General features: G+C 37.6%; 2 protein-coding genes across 3 annotated transcripts in view; one reads left to right on the top strand and one right to left on the bottom strand.

Annotated features, from left to right (window-relative positions):
- bace2 (beta-secretase 2) overlaps positions 1–17,197 on the bottom strand; it is a 168,000-nt gene that overhangs the window by 41,563 nt on the left and 109,240 nt on the right. The window lies entirely within an intron of this gene.
- Positions 1–17,197, top strand: part of LOC306830732 (cell adhesion molecule DSCAM-like) — a 102,676-nt gene that overhangs the window by 16,249 nt on the left and 69,230 nt on the right. The window lies entirely within an intron of this gene.

Raw genomic sequence — 17,197 nt, forward strand, 5'->3', positions numbered from 1 at the left:
CCCCTCACCAGCTAGAGGATGTTGATAAGTGTCACATTGAATTACTAAGCTTCTCCTCCTGTACACACTCAACCTCAGTCAACTCTATTTTGAGTCCAGCACGGGGTACAGGGTAACAGTTTACATAGCATCATTGACCTAGTTATCCTATTTGTTTGACTCCACTGGCACAGCAAGATAACACAAGACACCAGGACTTTTAGCACGATGGATTTTTATTCAAGTTTAATGGAATGCTTATCTCTTGATTGCTCCATGTACTGCCCGCTGGCTGATTTTGCTTCATATGGGGTGTTCAGGGACCTGTAAGTGAACACTTGATGTCATTTGACTGAGGGCAGAATCTAGGACAGTGTTTTGGTGGCATTTTAAACGTGTCTGTTCAAGCATGAAGATGTGTCTTCTGATCCATGCCAGCAGCTTATTTACTTGAGTTTACTCTAGTTGCTTGCTTGGAGCCACTGGTTGAAGACATCTCTTAAGGTCACAGAGAGGGGGCAAAATTGCAGCATGTAGATTTGATTAGTTTCAATACATGAAAAGACCAAGTAGACTCAGAGTTGAGTTTCAACTGTGACTGAAAATTAGTCTTCTGTTAAGATCAAAAGGTTAACATCGTTTTGAAACACAGAAAACATCTCTGTGTGTGTGTGTGTGTACAGTCCATTTATGCAGTAAATGGACTGTACATTTTTGTGTAGAATTCCTTTATTTAAAGAACCCTTTTATTCAATGACATTTTTCCTTTCCCTTATATTGACTTTCCTTTACAGATGGCCTAGAATGTGCAGCGATGTTTTGATGGAGTGTATTCTATACTTTTTTTAAAAAGGATTTTGCAACCATTCAAAAGAACAGCGATATTGGATTGTCCATGTTTACTCCAATAAGTATTGCAGCAGGAGAGTGCTGTCAAAAGCATGAGCACACTGTCAAAATCACTGCTGCTCCGTGATAAATATTTGATGGTCGATTCTGATGCATGAGCGGATTTACCTCACACTGTTATGGAGATTGTATGTTTACTCTAAGCGTGAGGGCTAGAAGGATCTTTATGCGAGTGATTGTGCACAAGCAAGGGAGACCACAAGTACACCAACAAAGCTTAGCGATGGCGACTGGGTGCAGTTCGGCTGAGCCTCCTTTTTCCTTTCCTCATTGTTTCTCCTTTCTTTTTTTAAATTTTTCATGAAAAATACCTTGGCTTTATGGACTTTATTGTCTTTATAAAGTAATCCCATTATTTATTATTTTTACCTTTTTGTTAGGAACACAAACATCAAGTGCACCAACTTAAGCATTGTTTATCAGAATGTGGGGATGAACAGCCAAGGCTAGAGATATTTTTCTTTTTAGAGAGGCAAAATCAACAAGACAGCATTCCAAGCTAATGATTTACTGAATGAGTCTCCTGATTTAGTAATGCAAAGGTTAAAACTAGCTTTAAGATCAGTAACTTGCACATAAATAGGATACTGGCTTAAATCATCATGGCTACTGAAATCTCTGAATATCCAGCGATACAAATTAGGGTCGAAAATAGATGCATAATTACAGACCAGGGCCTGTCTTAATTAATCAGCTGTGATTGAAAAGTTAATTACAATATGAATTACCTCTCAGAATGAGGACTGCTTAGTAGTCATTTGAAGCAGCCTGTTTTCAATGTGAATGAGCATGACGCAAGCTCAGTGGGTCCTAATGTTGCCACTAACATACCATTAACCTGTCATGAATTTTAAAATGGATCTCGCAGCATGAGCTTTCAAACGCTCTGCTCCGATCATCCTGGTTGCTTTTGATAAACAATTGACTGAATGAATAGAGATGAAAAAGGAAGAAGAAAGAACAGACAGCAGGGAGGGATGGAGTTGAGCTTTGTCCCCATGCTGCTATTAGGATTTTATATAGTGAATTATCAAATGGATTGATTTAAAAGGCATGTACTGTACAGTTTGTAGTGGTGTTTTCACATGCACATCTTTGTAGAAGTGTGCACATGCCTATGTCTGTGTTGTTGTTAATTATAAATCTGTCTGTATGTTTGGATGTCTAGTAGCCATAGATTATGTATTTGTTTTTTTTCCATCTGCTTACCTTTAGTACCTCAATATTTATGCCTAGTGACGATGGAATTATCTGGATGGCATTGGTTGCATAAAAAACTTCAACAAAACCAGTATTTTAGATCCTTAATAAATCTCAAATCTCACTGAATTTAAGACCTTGTACTTTCATAAATTTTCTGTTTATGATGAACTGTTGTTTGCACATCTTCACAAAAATTCATTTTTGAATATCTTAACTACCTCTTACACAGAAGCAGTATTTATACAATGTCAGCATGATCAAATGATATACAAAGTGCTCCCTCAGAGATTTTATTGCATATGCCAAATTTGCATTCATTTTAATCACGTTATGTAAGTGAAGTGATAGAGCAAACATTGTAGCGACCAGTCCTTTTAAATGAATTAGTAAATCAAAACAAAAGCTTCATGATGCCTACTATAGGCGTGCCTGACTACAACTGCTACAAATGTTATTATCAGTCATACTTATTTTCTCATAATGGTATGCATTACTAGTATAAGTCAAATTACCTATGTGGATTAGCATTATATTTATAAGTCTGTACTATCTGTTGATATTGTTGCCTGTGTGCACATTTTCTCATCTGTCTGTCTGATATCCTTTTTTCTATTTCCAGCTCTCCCTCCATACCACTTTCTCTGCAAACAGCAGTTGCTGTTCATAAATGAATCTGATTATGAGGTTTCTGCTAAACAAAATGTGTCCTCGCTGCTGTTGTTAAATGCTTTCTTATAGTAGATTAATACTGATTTACAATCCCAAATTGCTCTGTTTGTAAAGTTTTCTGAGATATTATGATCTGGCACTTTGAGAATGTATTTGAGAATGTATTCACTGATTGACTGAATAGTTTGATTCATTATCTCGAGGTAGTTTTCTGAATACTTTACTCAATTTAGTTAAATGAAAGTTATATTCTTTGTCAGAATCACACTGAAAATACATTTTCTTGAAATAAACATCATTTTCAAGACACAAAATCTTAGACTAGATTTAAAATACTATTTTCAAAATACATTTTAGGTGAAGATGCAAACATTTAAATCATTCATACATTTATCTGATTGTTTACATGAAGATGACAATCCATCTTAGTTTTAGTATCAGGTCATTGTTACAGTTTGTTTTTATTGAAAACCATTCATTGCGCCATTGTGCCATTCATGACATTTACTTCACTAAAATAAAACAATAACCAAAATGTAGTAAAAAAAATTAAATTAAATAAAATAAACATTAAGGTTGTGCTGGGTAATGGGAAAACCAGTCACACCTAAAGATTAGGAAGTCCACTTCAACCATAAGACATGTATATTACCTCTGGTTAAGACAGAAAAAAGGTAATGGTAAAGAATAGTGATGCAAAAAAAGGAGAGATAAAAGAAAGAAGATTAGAGGAGAAGTGAAGAGAGTTCTTCTCTTACTTTTTGAGATAATGCTTTCTCTATTGGATATACTGTATATGAACAGCTTTCATCTTTTAACTACTGGTCAATATGATAGTGATAGAGAAAATTAAACTTCACACTACGTTAAGACGCACTGGATGGCTTGCCATGTAAATATATACTCAAAAGCCACTCGTACATCCTGTACTGTATATGAACCATATTTGTGATCCATCCTTTTGACTTTCCCTTTATGTTTGAATGATGATGACGAATTTTGCTGACTTAACTATTTTTTGTTGCATTTTGATTAGCCATTTGTTTTGTAACCTGTTTTCAACACAAATATCAGAAGCTTGCATGGTCTAAAATGATATAGAGTGCCTCCTACCCTGTCCTCTCTCAAAGACTTTTCCTTTTCACCTTTTGTTTTGTTTTCTTCTGATGTTTCCTTCCATTTACTGCTCTCTTCTTTCCATTCTCCTCTGCTGGCCTTGACTATCAGCCTCTTCACTTCTCATCTCATTGCATAACCTGCTTGGCACAGTGCCCCAGTCAATTCCCTCCTGTGTAGAAAATGCTGTTTTTTATTTGCTTTATGCAAATAAGTCTCTTCGATACTCACAGCATCAGGAAAAAAATATCCAGTTACATTTTTCAGTCCTATTCAAGTCTGCTACTTCCCAGCTGTGCGTTTAGCATTTAAGTGATGAAAGTGCTTCTGCACTCTGGCATTCTGCTCACTTCTCTCTCATGGGTTCTTGTGAGTGCTTATAGAGGCTAATTAAACAGTTTGCTTGCTAATAGAATCACAGACTTAACCAGCCATCAGCTCAGTCACTGGAATGTTAAGGATGTCTTCAAAGGGGCTAATGTAGGTGTTTGTTTTACTTTATTACTGCTCAGCAAGAATTTATCATGCCAGTGATGTGCCACCAACTCCATTATTCACTGAGATTGACAGTGAGGGCACTGAGAGGCAGTCGGCGACAGGGCTGTAAATTTAACACACCCGAAGTCAGGCTAACCTTGAACCTAGGACAGAAGATGCAAGGAAATGTTGAGAAGGAGGGCTCGGAGTAGTAGGATAGGAAGTGAAAAGAGACTAAGAAAAACAAGAGGTGAAGGAGAAGACGATTTCAAAGGGAAGAGAAAGAAGAGTGGGCGAGGCTTTTTCTTTTGTAAACATGGTGCTGTCACCAAAGCCACATGATAATTTCCCTCTTTCGTCTTCCCCTTATCACTTTTTTATCACATTATCCAGCTTTTTTATGTTCAGGTTTTGAAAATCACTTAGGGTGGTACATTCTGCATTTAACCACATCAGAGGAAGATCTAGATCATACATGCACACGTACAACAGACATTTCTCTTATTCTGCAAATGTGGGTGCACGGGTAGGTTTTCAGCACGCGACTCCACCCATCCTGCAGTGAAACCTTATGAAAACAACACAGCCTATCATTTTGCTCCCCCCTCCTCTCACACAGATCAGCAGTTAGTGAAATGCTGACCCTTGTCTTTCACTGCACCCCTTTTCCCAGTCCACTTACACACATCTGCCTGAAAGCTTAGGGAGATGTGGGTGCTTATTATTTGTACATATTGTGTGCTGGTGTATGTGTAAAGGTTCTTTAGGTGTATTTTCATTTCATTGGCTATATGTGTAATTGACTGTGTGCAAAGTGTGACACTGTCAAGTCGGAGATGTTCAGGGTTGGAGATGTTTGTGTGTGTTAGGGCATTTCACTGAAAAAAGAAAAGAAAAAAAATCAATAGTTGTGTGCATTAATCATTCTGCTGCCACAAAGAATTATGGGAACATGAGCTGAAGGATGCATTTGTGCATTTGCAACATGTGAGTGCTATGTGGAAGGGAGTTTGGGGAATTGGAAGAGGGCAAGACAAGACCCTCTTAGTAATATTCGAGGTTGTGGCAGAGATAGTTGGGGGTGTTTTTTCGTGTATTGTGTGAACACGGTGTCTTCCTGTTGCCTTTTGAAGACTGTACACAGTTTCTTTTGCAAGGCTTTGAGATAGCAGTCATTTTATATGAAAAGCTTTGATGCTACAGCGTTTTAAAAAGCAGAGATTTCTTTTCTTTTTTTAGGAAGCTGTAAAAATGTTATGTTTCTAGATGGTAAAGCTAAAAATTATAACATTATTATTTACATTTTAGATTTTATCTCTGCTATTGTCATTTCAAAACAAAGAAACCTAGCTCTCCTTTGACTTTCATTTTGAGCTGAAGTCTCCATCTTTGCTGTGGTGAAGGCTTGAGGATGTGATACATATTTGATTAGGATCGATAGAACGGCTCCTGAGACAGAGATGGAGGGAAATCGATCTTAGACAGGGCTTCCCAAAAGCATCTTAAAGCTAAGGTCATCTTTTCAGCGTCCTTGAGACTTGAAACTGGGGCAAAGACTTTTGATTTGTGCTAAAATACAATACAAATCTACATGCTGCAAGTACAGTCTTATGAAGTAAACAATTGTAAAGGAAAGCTTATCCATTTCTTTACTGCTTATTCCAGCTTTCATGGATTATATCATGTCATCTTCTGCTGACATCCTTATTGCTATGCCCATAAATACAATTAAGCATCTGTTTAGGGATGGGGGACTGAACAGCAGACAGTGCTCTGGCAGAAAGGCCGTGTCCCAGCTGATGCTCCATACGGATAGACCAAATAAACAACTGTTGAAGCGGGCACTCTTCCATCAGTGTTTACTAATAAACAGTAGCAATATGGCAGCCATTAAGCTGTTTAGGCAGGGAATGATTAGGGTGAAGATGGCTGGGTGCACAGGGAGACAGAACATGCTCTCATCTTTAATAGGCAATTTGGCTTTCCGTGATGGGGATACCCATTTGTTTTCATCTTGAATAGAAAACAGATGATTAAATAAACACTGTTCTGGTAAAGTGTGAAGTCATGTGCATCAATTTTTTTCAATTCAATATGTTTTGGAATTTACTCTGTTTTCATTAGCATTTAATAGGTACCAATTATGGTTGTACATTTAAAGAAAATGTATACAGCATATAGGGCAGTTCATTCATGAAACATTTAGCTGTTAATATTTAGTTCCATCAAACCCAGTAACGGTAACAAGTCTATCCTGTTGGAGCGCATGGATCACTGTAGGATATGGCTGTGTTGAAAAGGGATGGAGCCAGGCCAGGACTAACCTGGCATTAGGCCAAGACACAGATTAGAAAAAAGCATGGTGTGAGCTAATTACACCCGGAACAAGCAATTAATTTCAGTTTATAAACTCTCCTGGATGTGGCCTTCTCGCTGTAGGTGCAAACTCCTCGATTTATGTTTGTACCTGCATACAGTATGTTGTTGACAGGTGGCATGGTTCATGGAGGAACCTTTCAAAGTGTTTCAAGCTGAACTATTGGCGAAACTAAAGACAAACTGATGTGCTCTATCACATACCATAATACAGCAGTGTCTGATCCCATGGTGACTGATTAGTTTCCAAAAATTGCACCTAATAACTCAAATCATTCTGCTGACCTAATAGGGATTTTTCATAGCTTGTCTTCCATCTAATCAAGGATTAATACACCGTCTTATTTAGCTCTCAGGGTGGTTAATCTGGAAAAATACAGTAAATCACATTGAGCCTCTTTTAAGCTTTCACACAGCACTTCGGTGACTGTGCTCCCTGCTGGGCATCTATGTATTTTAATTTGGGAAGAATTTGGGAGAATTGAAAAACAAATTTCTTTTATACCCAAAGCTAAATAATAGTTGGAATAATGGTTTATAATGCTGATATAAAAAAGGAAATTTATTATTTGTCACATACATACAGTATATAGTAACAAAGAAATGCTGGTCTACAGTACATTCTTGCTGCATCATATCAGTTTTAGTTCCAATAATAATCAGCTGACATCAATGCAAGGTGACCCCTATCTTTTCTTTTTTTTTGATGTATGAGGCATCAGACATCATTCCTTTTCCTCAAGGCTCATTTTCCTTCTTCTTTCCTCCTCTTTGGCATGAGCCTTGAGACAGAAAGACACACACACACACACACACACACACACACACACACACACACACACACACACACACACACACACACACTTTCAGCCTGTCTTTGTCCTCACCTTGCCATTACACAACCAAGAACTAAGACCCAAACAAACTCAAATTCCTGGCATGTTAATTTAAATGAACATGTAATTGTCTAAAAGATGATCAGAGTTTTTTTAAAAAAAAGCCTGGATTGTATGACTGCTTCATTTGTGAATGAGGAACATATTGTTTGACAGCATGTGTCCTGTCCTGCATCCTGGCTTTGATTTTTCATTAAATGTTGCAGGATGCATCATGGTAAAACATTAAAGGCAGAAAGGAGAATCATGTGCTCTGTACTGAGAATGCCAGTTTAGCTGTCATTTGCAGTGGTGATGTCACAAGATGACAGCTAATAGCAGAGTGGCCTTTTGACAGACACAGCCTGCAATCTTCACATCAGCGTAGGTTTTGAGCCAGCCAATCAGGGCCGAGCAGCCATTGCTGCACTGGCTTATCACCTGCACACAGCTGCTGTTGCCCCTCCATGGGAGCGAGAGGAGGGGAAGAAAGAAAGAGCGAGAATGAATAGTCTCCCTGAGACAGAGGGTGATTTGTGTTGAGCCTTAGCAAGCATCTTTCTTTCATACCATTTCAGAGGTGTGTGTGTGTGTGTGTGTGTTTGAGAACATATTTTTCTGGCTACTATAATCCACATCTTTCATTTAAGTAAGAAGAAAAGAAAATTTGTGTTTGTTGTGGCTAGTGCTGCATCAGCCTAAATAGCTAAACTGTGATTCAGAGTGGAAATGTGCTTTGTAGCCCTTGTGAAAGGAGAAGCTAGAGAGAGGGAGAGATAAGCTCAATCTGAATTGATTTTGCTGTTACTTTCTGCTGTACTTGAGTTTCCATAGCAACGTGGCCAGGTTCTTCTCGGCCTCCTAGGGCAAGTGTAATTGTTGTCTGTTCTTTGCAGCATAACTCTTTATATGTCTCTGTTTCTCTCCTCTTCTCTTCTTTCCTTATTGTTTCAATTTCCTCTTAACAGTGGAATTAATGAGACTTAAGATAATATTAAACACTGTCAACAACATACAACATTGAAAGGCATTTTTTCCCTCCTCAGTACAAACGATTTCTTTAACAATTTGTCAATTTTTCTTTTTTTTTTAAATGTCCAAAGTAACATAATCAGATATTAATTTTTGTCCAACAAACAGTTTTTATCCTTAATCTTTTTTTTTTTAACCTACCCAAAGCCATAAATATGCTTGAACTGAACAATACTTTGCTTAGGATGTATGTTCTTCTCAGCACATGATCATTTCAGAAGTCATAAATGTGTTATATAAGATGCAGTAATGATACAGCAAAACTCTTGTTTTATATGTAAGTATATTGGATATTCTGAATGAAAACAGTTGCCACACGTTAGGGATTTGATCTTAATGGTCCCATATTATGCCCTTTTTGGGGTTCATATATCTAATAAAGTACCTTCACAATCGCTCACGTTAGAAAAAAGTGTCTGTTTTCATGTATTGCCGCTTTATGCAGGCTCTCTCGTCTGCCTCTAATGCTCAGACTCCCCACAAAGAGAGAAGAAAAAAAGGTCCCCACATTGGTCGGCCGATCTGTTCTCTCATATAATGGTCACTCGTTCGGCTTTGTTTTTAGATATGTCCCGTCCCTTTTACCATATTGGGAATGCTACAGTCAGTCCAAGGGGAACTTGTGCTTTCTGCAACAAACCAATGGGATTGGATCAGTGACATCACAGGTTTGTGATATCACCATTTTTAACAAGGGGTGCTAGGGACAGAGCATTTCATGCGGCAGCCAAAAGGAAGAGGTAAGAGAAGCCGCGTTTCCGCAGACTTTGAATTTTTGCACTAATATGTGTCTAAACATCCACAAGACACCTGGAAAACACTCGAAAGAGCACATAAAACCAGAAAAAAGCATAATATGATGTTATATAATACCTGAACCTTCAAACATTTATCTGAGGGAGAAGAAAATATTTAAAATGAGGCTTCCTGGATCAGATGCATATGCAATAGTCCCCAATAGATTTTGCTTAACATCCAAAGAGGTCAGGTGGACCCTTTCGTATTTTAATTAGATATTACCAGCTCTCTCTCTGATTCCAATGATACAGCACTGTGGGTATAAAAAACATTCACAGCTGTTAAGAGCCATTTGGCTCATAGAGGCCTTGCCTGCTCAGCAGGGAGAAATGGAATGCATGTCGGGTCTGCAAGTACTGCTGATCTGATACATTTGCATTGTTGCTTTCAGGTCCTCACAAATGAAAAACAGTCAAAAGTACGAGTGAGAGAGCTTTGATCAGCACTTGCATGATGCATGATGTAAGGACTGAGCAGTATCTCCGCAAGAGACAAAAAGTTGATATTGAAAAGCTGAGTGTGACTCAATAAAACAAACATGTTGATATCAAGTTGGAATTGGATTGGCTAAATTATACTATACGATAATAAGAGGGCTAATATGACTATGTTGTACTGTTGATTGCGTGCAACCTGTGCGGATATTTTCACCTGGCAATTGCCTCACTGTTTTACTCATCATGCATTTCTTCTTCTTTGTCAGTCATTTTGATGTCTTAAACATTAAATCTAAACGTGTGCTGTGCTGTATTTCAAGATAGCTCTTGTATAGCTCTGATAGCAATGGCCCTGTCCCAATCTGCTCTGTGTTTTCTTGCTCCAGATCAATGTTAATTAATACACATCTCCCTCAGGGACAGCAGGGAGTTCATGCAGAGAATCAGAACTCACCATTGCAGGACAGGCTTGCTCTTGACTGTGTTTGGGAAGTTAACCCTGAAAATACATGCAAATCGGAAATAGTACCGGCTTTATTTCACGTCTAAGCCTCTGAAAGGCTTCAGTCATAAACTGAGTACGACTCAGGAGTAGGGATGGGGACTGAAACACGGTTCCAGTCAGACTCAGGTACTGCTATCGAATCTTGGGGGTCCTGGGCTATAACTTTACGTCTCAAGACAAGTCATGCCTTTTAAATCAAATTACGGGTGCACAAACATACATCTAATAAAATCTAATAAAGCTTTTCTTTGATAAAATACAATAGCCTGCAAACAAGCACATCTTTACTTTACTTCTGGTTGAAACACTCTGGCTGTTAGTGTAAATAGCATTGAGTTGATGAGGACACATAATACTAGATGGAGACTGGATTGGTATTAATATGAATTAAAAATGTACAATCTCTACTTATGAGTGGTCTGTGTGCAATCAGTGCTTGTCTCGTTGTATACGAGCATCCAGAGTGGTTATTTAGGACGATGGCAGTATCTTGTCTTCAGATAAGCTTAATCCTGAGATACATTTCAAATGTCAGTTTTCTATCTACCCAAATTCAACTTGAAATTTTTCAAAAAGCAACATTTGAATTGAAAATCGAAAAAGAAATATATGCAGAGCTGTACATGCACTGTACAATCAGCTGATTGTTTCAGGCAGTCTGTGACCACACATACACTCCAGAAAAGGTTTGTGCAGTCTTCTAGTTTCGTTCTCATTTGTTTATGCTCCTATGTCTTGTTCTCCTCTTCCCTCTACATCTCCCTCTGAAAAGCAATGTTAAAACAAATTAAAAAAAGAAAATGGGAGACATGTTTTTGTGCATGCCTGGCGGACAGATAGGCGCTGCATAACTAGCAGTTTCCTCTGAAGTGGGGAGAAATCTATTTGCTTGTAGAAGCTGCTTGCATAATCCTTTAGTTACACTTGCCAGCTGTGAGCAAAGATACGATGCTGTGGGATTTGGCATGAATATCATTGGGAGGACAAAGAAATGAAACTGATAAGTGTTTGGTGCACAGGGTCCTTTGCATAAACCAGGATAACTCAAAATCTGAGTTCTTAAATATAAATGATGTTGAGAAACTATAAATGCGAGCACGGAGTTGGGAATATTTAGTCTTCTTAGTTGGAGCTATCTTAAAATCACAGATCAGAATTGATTTATTTATAACCATTTTTATAATTATTTGAAGCAAATTGACCAATTGCATTTGATTTAAAAAAAGGGAAATGTTGTATGGTTTTGCCATGGTTTTACTGTGTGCCTTTTCCTCCAGATCAGTGAAGATTGACCTCATTTTGGACAAAAAAGAAAGGTTTTTGCTAAACCAGGTCTCTAAATCTCTAACTAATGGTTGTCTTTTCTTCCTTTCCTCCTGTTTACAGTATATGCAGCAATATAGAAAAAACACATCACTCAACAGCTTTCAATACATCTGTCCCTTTCTCTGCCCGCCTCTGTGTGTGTTTGTTTGCTTAGTCTCCTTGGCTTAAGCCTGCATTTCATACCTCCTGGAGCTGCTGAAAGCTAGCATGAAATACCCCCAAGATGGTGTGTATGCTGCAATGCACAGACCTCAGATCTCATATAGCCAAAAGACTGTAATCAAACTATCTCAAGCATTAAACACTTGCTAAAATAAAAAACTCAGGCTAACAATAAACAAGCAACAATACTCAAACATGAGATTAAGAATATTTTAAATGCAAATTATCTCACCAATAATAATAATAAAAAATCTATATACAGTTTATAAAATATATTAAGTCAAATGTTTTATTCTACTACTGCCTTAAAAAAGTGATCCCATAATTAGTTCCTTCCAAAAGATTGCTTGAGATGGGTTCACAACAGCAGGTAAGGCAAGTGTCTACTGTGTGGCAGAAGTGGCTGTTGAGCATATAACCTTTTTTTTAATGTGTGAACATGAAGTATTACGAGATTAAGATATTAGCCTTCCATTATTATGGTGGTTGAGCCCTCTGCCTTGCCTTTAAGGTAAAAAACAAAAACCCTCACTAAATTCTACATGATGATTTAATGTCAGGATGCAGAGTAAACAAAAAATCTGTACTTTCCTGGGAAAAAGGGCAGAGCCCCTGCTGAAGAGGTTGAGTCCTGCATTAAAATCTATGTATAGAAATACTTGACATATTATGACAACTTGTTCAGCCATTTTGCACGTAAAGACTTATGCAATGAACTAATGCATAAATGTTGTGTGTGTGTGTGTGTGTGTGTGTGTGTGTGTGTGTGTGTGTGTGTGTGTGTGTGTGAGGGGGGGATTATTCAACAGAGACCCATTATAATACATTTTGATCAACATCATAAGCAACTGATAATGTAGGAAACAGCAGAGAATTGTACATCATTATTTGCATGGATGTACCAAAGCATTTGCAAGTTGTTTAAAGAAATTACATATTTCTTTTTTGATGTGTATAAGTGAGACAATGATGTGAAGACTGAACAGATAGTTTTGAGAATTTCAATTCTGATCTGAGAAATATACCAAAGTGACTGAGAAAAACTGTATTTGGTACAAGTTAAAATATTTAGGTAAAACACGGCAACGACTATCATTATAACTGTATTTACTTTAACTAATCAAAAAAACATTGCCTGATTAGAGTGTGTCTAAATCTACGGAGCTCTCAAGTCATTCTAATTATTGTGTAAGCGGGGATCGGCCCATGCAAACAACCTTATTTTCTTTGGTTTCTGCAACACAGCAGCTGTGGTTGTCTACGGCATATCTCTAATGCCCAAATAGCATTAACATTTCATTATCCAGTGGAAACAATAGAAATGTACAATAAAAGGGAAGTTTCCACATCCAGGAGAGCTAAAATATTGATGGGATTGTGAGGTAAATGGCCTCAGATCAAGATGTTGAAAATGGAAGATATGAAGAGAGCGAGCAATTTGATGAGGGGAAGAAATCTCTTGTAAAGCTGGGCATTGTGGGGCTTTGGCGCATAATAAATGAAATGAAGTGTGTGTTGTATCTTTGGTGTGGAGTCAGTATCACAAAAGCCAATCCTATTTTTACATAGAAGACAGGTCTGTTGCTATGCTCTTTGAGAAAGCCTCCTTTAGCTTGGAAAACACATAGCTCTTTTTCCTCATGGGGGTGCATCACACCTCAAGAGTGGACAGGAGAAAAAGGAACAGTCAAGGGGACCTGTCTCTGCTAGGTGACACTTTCAATTGATTATTGATGATTTGATCCATTATACACTCAAAGAAAGGTGTTGACACCGGCAGAAAGAGACTCTATATTTATTCATATCTTTTTAGGCAGGGGTGTGAATGCTGTGGTCAGAAATGTGTTTTAACTATTTATTAAGTGTTTCAATCTTTTCAACTTCATTAACTTATAAAATTTCAACTGCAAGAAGTAACTCGTTCAGTAAGATGTTGAAAACATTCAAATATAATAATAAAATATCGTGCATCAGTGTAGCTATTTGATTGAAAACGTTGATGCCAGAACATCACTTCAGTGAGACAGCCTTGTTGTAAAGAAAAATACTGTTTGTCTGCATTGTTAAGTCACAAACATGTTGATGAAATCCTGCTAACATGAACAAAGTTGCTGTACAGACAAGATTACTGTTCCCAAACAAGTCAATCAGATTTTCTCTGCTCTTATTCCTTATGTTGTCTTCTCCAGATGTCATCTATTAGATGTCAGATTAGGAAGAGTGCTGGTGGATTAGCCAATACAGAGCCAGAATCATCCTAGATTAGATTATAATATATGGACATCTGGGTCACAGCTCTGGCAAAATAACATTAAGTCAGTGTTACACAGGGAGACAGTACACAGACTGTAATCAGCAGACAGAAGGAGGGCGGAGGCATTAGGAAATAGAAAGATGAAAAATCCTTTGGTTTTACAACTCCCTAATTGCAAAGGGCGCAACAGACACAACAGGCAAACCAACATCAGTTCTGATATTCAGCAAACATATATATTCAACATTTTAAAGCATTAAGAAAGAGGTGTTTGTGTCATCTGAATATACACATTTTAGAGTCTGAGCATTTGTGTGTCTCAGGTCTCCTTTGCAGACTGATACATAGGTTTGTAATAATAATCATTTTCTATTTGTTTCTTTTGAATGGGAGCCCAGTGGCAGAAAATGTACATACTCAGTTTGTATGTGAAAATCTTTCATTGGTTGTCTTCATATATTTTTATACCTTTTTGATTTTTGATTTTTTTTTTTGTTTACCTTTTCTCAGTTTCCACCTACGCTATTTAAATGTGCAATTTGTGTCTTCATGACCCTGAGGAAGGCCACAACAGAAAAGCATCATTCTGACTTTTTAATAAAGCTAACATGACATGTAGCAATAGACAGAGGTTAGATTCAAACTAACAGCTGCTGCAATCAGCATCTTTGTACATATCCAGCATAAACGCTTGACTCCCTGTGAAATCACTTTTTATGACGTCACAGGGAGAACATTTTCCTGTACACAAAACTCTTACTAAAATTACACTACGTTTGTAATGTACATGTAAGAGGAGATTCAGCCTTCAAAAAAAAATTCAGATGGCCACAACAAGTCCTCTGTCTGAGCCAGACGCATGAATCTAAATGAGCACCAGGAGAGAGTTTTGAGTTATAGGCTGATCGGTGGATGTCTTGGTCATATTTACAGGATCCAGTCTGATAAATAAATATAAATCTATATTGTATTTGCAAATGTAGGGACAATGATGTTTTAGTGTGTGACTGAGTCACTGCAAAAAAATAAAAAATGCTTTGGGTGTTGCTGACATGATAAGTGACCACACAATCACTTTGGCCAACTGAGGTTGTTTCAATGTGCTATAATGAAACTTTGACTTGACGATGCAATTATGATAAGTAAGATTCCTTGTTTTTATATGAAATGTTATTATTTGTGTTTATTACTATTTGTGATCAAGTTACAGTTTAAATATATACATACATATACATGAGATGTGTTTTTATCATTACTAAACTTTAAGAATGATGACAGATTTTTTAAGGCCCTGTCGAGAAAGTATGAAGCAACCTCTCAATACAATTTAGGAAAGGGACAACTTCTTTTAGTTAATCACTAAGCAACCCAATATTATCTATTTTTAAGATAATATACCTTGATATAGACGTACCTTTTTGTCTTTTGAGTTTTGTGATAGCTTACTTTAACAAAGAAAATGAACTACACATTTAACAAAAAAAGAAAGAATAAAAAGATTATGAATATGGAATAAAAATGTTATAAATCTGATTGGACCCATTTTTAATTTTTTATTTATTTATTTTCAGTTTTAACTGATAGAACCATAAACATATAGAGGAATCCAGCCGTAAAAAGAGCAAACAGTAACATTTGAAAAAAAAACCAAAAAACAACAACAGCAACATTTGCCTTGTTTTGTCATCTGTCTTTTTTTTTTTTTTTTTTAGCTCCAGCATAGTCCATAGTGCATATAAATGAATAAAGCTGAACAAATACCTGGAATAACTCGTATGATGACAGATTAAGTTGATAATGTATGACATTATTGGAGGCGACAGTATGATCTGATCTCTAGATGATGATGCAGTGGGCCTAGCTATAGGAAGGCATCTCTATCACAGCAATTTGTATCACTGGTTCTCTGTCTCTTTGACAACCTGAAGAGATGTGAAAGAAAGAGATCTTACACTAAAATATGACATGTCAATTTTTTTTGTATTTGCTGCACATTTTTTGAAGGGTTCTGTGATGCCTGTCTGCAAGAAAAGTATGCCTGTAAGTGCATGCATGCACTTATGTGCTCAGTGTGTCTGCTGTATGTCATTTGCACATACAGTATGTGTGCAGCAGTCTGCCTCTTCCTGTGAAAGTGTATCTATGTGAGAATGTGATTCTAGTTGCATTCGTCACTCTTTTTCCTGGGGTGTGTGTGTGTGTCATATGTGATTAAAGTTAACCCTTGTGAGGCGGCTGGTGCACCCCTCCTCTGTGTCCCCCAACCCTCCTTTTGTGTCTCTCCCTTCCCCTCCATCTACTCCCCCTCCCTTATATCACTCCATCCCTGTTCTCCTTCCTCCTGGCACTCTGACAGCACAGGAGAATATGATCCCTCAAGGTCCCACCTCCCTTTTCTGGCTCCCGCGGGTGGCGTTTCCTTGGAAACAGTGTCAGAGTTGACTGGGTGGGTGCAGATAGATGGCTGCCCTTTATCGGACTACACCACTGGTCCATTAGAAGCCACCAGACTGGACCTGTGAGCACACTTGCACCCCTCTGTTCTCACCCAGAATGGAGTGTTCCACCTGACACGTGTGAATATTAGCTCGACCCAGGCTGAGTGTGTGTGTGTGTGTGTGTGTGTGTGAGTGTGTGTATGTGCTCTTTTTTTCTGTTTATTGAGTCTCTTTTCTTATTACTGCCCATGTGTTTCTATGTGTTTGTGTGTTTTAATGATTGGCAATATCTCTCATTGAATTAGACATATTTGGGTAGAAATTCTGCCCAAGTGTTTTCTTTACTCTGTGTCCTTGGTAGGGAAACAAAATGGAGACTGGTCTTTGCTCTGCTTTGTCTTCATCCTCTCACAATGGTTTGAATAAACCCTGATCTCTTTACAGTCTCTTTTATCAGCATGAAGTTGATATGTCATTTTTAAAAACTGTATTTCGTTTTCAAATAAAGGACAGGAGTTCCTATACTTTAAATTATTTTAACTGCCACTATTTCGGAAGCTACACATACAAGCAGAGAGTAAAATGAACAAATCAAACCTTATGGACAATTTCTTACCTACTGTACCTCAAAGCACAGGAAC

The sequence above is a fragment of the Symphodus melops genome (genome assembly GCF_947650265.1).
Source record: "Symphodus melops genome assembly, chromosome: 10".
In the NCBI taxonomy this organism is placed as follows: domain Eukaryota; kingdom Metazoa; phylum Chordata; class Actinopteri; order Labriformes; family Labridae; genus Symphodus; species Symphodus melops.